This window comes from Triticum dicoccoides, chromosome 5B, assembly GCF_002162155.2.
Source record: "Triticum dicoccoides isolate Atlit2015 ecotype Zavitan chromosome 5B, WEW_v2.0, whole genome shotgun sequence".
Taxonomy (NCBI): domain Eukaryota; kingdom Viridiplantae; phylum Streptophyta; class Magnoliopsida; order Poales; family Poaceae; genus Triticum; species Triticum dicoccoides.
Genome location: NC_041389.1, coordinates 514,507,689 through 514,513,688, shown reverse-complemented (window position 1 = coordinate 514,513,688; position 6,000 = coordinate 514,507,689).

Genomic DNA, 6,000 nt, shown 5'->3' with positions numbered 1-6,000 from the left:
TTATGCTCCGGTGGTGTGTCCGGACTGTTGATTGCTCCGTGAAGGGGTTGATTATCCGGTTCGTCCTGTTCGGATGGTTGCTTGGTTGTATGTTCGTCGTCCGCTGGTTTGCCCTGCTCTATCGCTGGGTCGTTAGGAATGCTGCTTTGATCAAGGCGGGACTTAGGGCGGCGTCTACGTCGCCGTTTTGGTTGTTTATCGGCGGGATTATCCTCTGCCGCGTCCCATTGTTCCTTGTTATCGCTTCCCTTTGGGGTGTCCACCATATATATGTCATGTGACGAGGTGGCCTTCCAGTGCCCTGTAGGCGCTGGTTCTTGATCGTCTCCGGCATCGTCGTCCATACCGTTGATGTCTTCGGAGTCGTAGTTTAGCATGTCGGTTAGATCGTCGACGGTGGCTACGAAGTGGGTGGTGGGTGGGCTCTGAATTTCTTCATTGTCCGCGTCCCGACCATCCTGGCCGTAGTTCGGCCAGGGCTCTCCGGATAGCGAGAGATGCTTCAGCGAATTTAAGATATCACCGAAGGGTGAGTGCTGAGAGGTGTCCGCAGCAGTGAATTCCATGATCGGCGCCCAATTGGATTCGACTAGTAGGGGCGTAGGAGGTTCGGAGTCCGGCAGGGGGTCCGGCACCTCGGAGTCATGGGCTTTATGCGGGACAAGGTAAGTGTTCGGCTCCATCGCCGTAGAAGTTACAGCTCCCGAGGCGGTGTCCAGCCATCCGTCCTCGATCCGTGCGATCGGCTCCGGACTATGGGTCGGAGCGGATTCATGTGCGGCCTCCAAGGTGTTGTCCGGCGGCAGAGTTAGGTCGTGCCCGTCGTGGCAGCGCGGCACGCTCGGCTGTGGCTCAGATCCATCGAAGATCAAGTCCCCGCGGATATCGGCCGTGAAGTTTAGGCTTCCAAACCTGACCTGACGGCCAGGGGCGTAGCTTTCGATCTGCTCCAGATGGCCAAGTGAGTTGGCCCGCAGTGAGAAGCCGCCGAATACGAAGATCTGTCCGGGGAGAAAAGTCTCACCCAGGACTGCGTCGTTGTCGATTGAGGAGGCCATCAAGCCTATCGGTGACGACATAGAGGAACTCTCAATGAAAGCACCAATGTCGGTGTCAAAACCGGCGGATCTCGGATAGGGGGTCCCGAACTGTGCGTCTAGGCGGATGGTAACAGGAGACAAGGGACACGATGTTTTACCCAGGTTCGGGCCCTCTTGATGGAGGTAAAACCCTACGTCCTTCTTGATTGATATTGATATTGTGGATGTTTACAAGAGTGGATTTACCACGAGATCAAGGAGGCTAAACCCTAGAAGCTAGCCTATGGTATGATTGTAATGGTTGTTGTTGTTGTTGTTGTTGTGTCCTACGGACTAGAGCCATCCGGTTTATATAGACACCGGAGAGGGCTAGGGTTACATAGAGTCGGTTACAACGGTAGGAGATCTACGTATCCGTATTGCCAAGCTTGCCTTCCACGCCAAGGAAAGTCCCATCCGGACACGAGACAAGGTCTTCAATCTTGCATCTTCATAGTCTTGGAGTCCGGTCGATGATGATAGTCCAGCCGATGATAGTTCGGCCGATGATGGTAGTCCGGCTATCCGGACACCCCCTAATCCGGGACTCCCTCAGCGTCCCTGAAGAAAGCGCTGTCCGAGGCCGAAGACAAGGCGGCCTTGGAATGGAAGGAGCGCGGAAAGCAAAGTGCTAGAGTGGGCGAGGTACAGCAAGAGCTCCGGGACCTCGGCAAGAAGTACGAGTCCGTGGAGCATGATCTGAAGATGAAAGAGGACGAACTTGCGAAGGCCCTTGTGAGTATGAAAGACTCCAAGGCCGAAGCCGAGAAGGCGCAGCAGGAAATCCAGGAGGCCCAAAAGATAGCGGCGGGTAAGAAATTCTTTATGCAAAGCAAACATGTGGAGGAGGCGTTTCTTTTACTTACCCGAATTCGGAGCTCTCCAGGGGCATTCACAGATCTGCCACGCAACGTATCAGATGCCGCGGAGTTCTACGTGCCCAAGAAGGGAGCTCAACGGAGAAGCTGTTCTGGTCCCAATATGCTGGGGCCGAACACCCAATGCCTCTGAGTGACCAACTGAAGCAGTTAGTTGAACTCCACAGGGCGGCTGAAGTGGCTATGAAAGATTTCATAGTCTGGATGTGGCCTGGTGAGCTGCTGCCGGCTAGCTACTTTGGCATGATCAAGCGGATGGTGAATGCCTGTCTGCGGCTCGAAGTCATCAAGCGATCTGTTTGCATTGAGGGTGCCCGCCAGGCCTTTGCCCACGCGAAGGTGCACTGGGGCAAGCTGGATGCTGAGAAGGTGGTGAAGGACGGTCCGCCAGAGGGCAAGGAGCATCACCATCCCGAGAAGTACTATGATGGCGTTATGAAGGGCGCTCGTCTCGTGGCCGATGAGTGTACCAAGGACAAGATCTTTGACTGAATGTACCTCTGCCGCTGTTGTAATTTAAAGACGAAGTTACTTGTGCTATGTAGCACTTTTGTTATTTAAAATATTACCTTCTGTGCGGCTGGTTATAAAAATCTGAAAGTAGGCCAGTCGTCGGCTTCCGCCCCCACGTAACTAGTACTGGAGTGTTCGTGGAAAACCCGGACACTCTTTATCCAAATGTTTGGTCCCTTAAGGAGGTGTCCGGCGCAGCGAACAAGGCAATCGGACTATGAGGCTTTATAACTTTCACTTAGCCATAGAAGTCTACAATTTTAAATTTCGGCGAAGCCCCTAGAATCTGGAAGGCCGAATTGGGGCGCTATACACGCCTAGATCGGACGAAGCCGATTTATCGCCTAAAGCAGAAAATCTTTAAGGATTTTAAGACCTCTCGAACAACGACCAGCTCTCGCCACATCATGCCGGTCAGTTTTTGGCTTTCTCTACTGAGGTGCTCGTCCGAAAGAACTGGGACACAATCGCAATAGTTCTTCCTGCGCTACCTTAGCCAATATAACGGAACGTAAGGTACCAAAACAAGGGAGCCGGGCTAACCCAACTTTAGACCCAAGACATGATTCGGAGCTGATGCATGTAGTGCTATAAGTTCGGGGTGCCGCACTGTTGAAAGTGTTCGGACTTGTCTTGCCGTATTATGGGGGGCCATAAGAAGCCCCTGGCAAACTGACTGTACCAAGGTGTACGGATGCAATATCAAATAACCATTTATGAGAAAAAAATATGCTCAAATAAGAATAATAAGCTGACGCTATATATGATCTCCCATTGATGAATAATACGTTTAAGCGTATGTTTACAATGGATGCATTAAACGGAGATAAATAGGACTATTTGACATGTCCTATCAAGGGGCAGGCTGTGTACAGATAGATAAAACAGGTATAACGATCGTAAATAGATTCCACCTGGGTATTTCCTTCTATGCGCAATGCCTGTTGCCTCCTTGGTTTTCTCTCCCATGTAAGTCCGGCAACCCGGCTCTTCCGAGGAGGCTGCACTAAAGCGATGTCCTGAAAGGTAAAAGGGGAAGATTATGAAGGTATGTTGCGGTGATACCGCAATGTTGACTGAGTCACTGATGCGCCTCCGCCTGTGCCCATGGTATTTTGAGTGCGTAATTTTGTACGCGTGGCACGAACGCTGCTTTAATGGGGCTTGAGCGGAGGCCGGACTGCTAATCGCGCTCTTGGCGTGCCCGATGATCCTGTTGCGGGGTGCTCCGGACTCGCTTGATGGTGCTTGAGGTTGTCGTCGCCGGATTGGTGGTTTGCCGGAGGAGGCCGCATTGTACTTCTGCCGCGAGGGGTGCGGTATGCTCTTCTGTATGGAGAGAGCGGTCCATGTTTCCGTTGACTGTTATGACCCCGCGCGGGCCTGGTATCTTGAGCTTGAGGTATGCATAGTGTGGTACCGCATTGAATCTAGCGAATGTGGTTCGTCTGAGCAGTGCGTGGTAACCACTACGGAAAGGACGATATCGAAGATTAACTCTTCGCTTCGGAAGTTGTCCGGAGATCCGAAGACCACTTCCAATGTTATGGAACCCGTACAGCGGGCCTCTACTCCAGGAATTACACCTTTAAAGGTGGTTTTGGTGGGCTTGATCCTTGAGGGGTCGATGCCCATTTTGCGCATTGTGTCCTGATAAAGAAGGTTCAGGCTGCTACCGCCGTCCATAAGGACTCGCGTGAGTTGAAATCCATCGATGATTGGGTCTAAGACCAATGCGCCTGAGCCGCCGTGACGGATGCTAGTAGGATGATCCCTACGATCAAAGGTGATCAGACAAGCTGACCATGGGTTGAACTTGGGGGCGACTGGGTCCATCGCGTAGACGTCCCGTAGCGCCCGCTTCCGTTCCCGCTTGGGGATGTGAGTGGCGTAGATCATGTTGACCGTTTTCACCTGGGAGGGGGGGGGGTTTCTTCTATCCCCCCGTGTTTGGGCGCTATCGTCGCTGTGTAGCCCCTTGTCCTTGTTTTCGGTGTTTATTTTGCCAGCCTGTTTGAATACCCAGTAGTCTCTGTTGGTGTGGTTGGCTGGCTTGTCCGGGGTGCCATGAATTTGGCACGAGCGCTCCAGTATACGGTCCAGACTGGACGGTCCCTGATTGTTTCTTTTGAACGGCTTCTTCCGCTGACCGGACTTGGATCTGCTGAATCCGGCGTTTACTGCCGTATCTTCAGTGTTGTCGCTGTTGTTTCGGCGCTTATGTCTGTTGCGTCGTGGCTTGCCGTTATTGTCGCGGACATCCGAAGTGCCGGAATGTGGCCTGGTGCCGCTGTGAGCCAACCAGCTGTCCTTGCCCATGCAAAAGCGGGTCATTAGTGTTGTGAGAGATGCCATGGACTTGGGTTTTTCCTGGCCGAGGTGTCGAGCAAGCCACTCATCACGGATATTATGCTTAAAAGCCGCCAGGGCTTCGGCGTCCGGACAGTCGACTATTTGGTTCTTTTTAGTTAGGAACCGAGTCCAGAATTTCCTGGCTGACTCTTCGGGCTGTTGAGTAATGTGGCTCGGGTCATCAGTGTCCGGTGGTCGCACATATGTGCCCTGGAAGTTGTCGAGGAATGTGTCTTCCAGGTTTTCCCAACTGCCAATGGAATTTGCTGGCAGGCTGTTTAGCCAGTGCCAGGCTGGTCCTTTGAACTTAAGGGGAAGATACTTGATGGCGTGTAGATCGTCTCCGCGGGCCATGTGAATGTGGAGAAGGAAATTTTCGATCCATACTGCGGGGTCTGTTGTGCCATCGTATGATTCGATGTTTACAGGTTTGAACCCTTCTGGGAATTCATGATCCATCACTTCGTCAGTGAAGCAGAGGGGGTGTGCGGCGCCTCTGTGCCGGGCTACATGGCTACACAGTTTGAATTGGTCTGGGTTGCTGTGTTTGGCCCGGCCGAACTTGTTGATGATGTATCCGGCGTGATGGTCATCGTCGCGCGCTGTGGCGCACCCCCGCGATCCGTAGATCGATCTTTGCTGTCTTGCTTTGTTTTCCAGAATATCTTGCAGGTCTTGCCTATTGCCCCAGGCCGTAGTGTATTGGCATGGGGGTGCGGGCTGGTATTCGGGCTGATATCCCGTTTTATCCCGGCCACGGGGTGGCCGGTCAGCCGTTTGGCGCTCGAGTCCGTATTCCTCGGCTGCCAGGACTACAGTCCATCTATCTGTGAGCAGGTCTTGATCAGCCTGGAGTTGCTGTTGCTTCTTCTTTAGGCTCCTCGCAGTGGCCATAAGCCGACGCTTGAAGCGCTCCTGCTCCACAGGATCCTCAGGCACGCCGAACTCGTCGTCGCCGAGGCTAATCTCATCTTCGGAGGGGGGCATATAGTTGTCCTCCTCCGGGTATCCGTCAGTCGTTTGTTTGTCTAGGCTGACCTGCTCATCCTCCTATTCGGCCTGCTCGAAGGCGGGCTGGTCAGGGTTGTATTCCTCTTCGGCACCATCCGGATTGCCTTCCTCTTCAGGGCCGGTATTGCTGTGGCGGGGCTTGGAGCGGCACCGACGACGCCCATGCT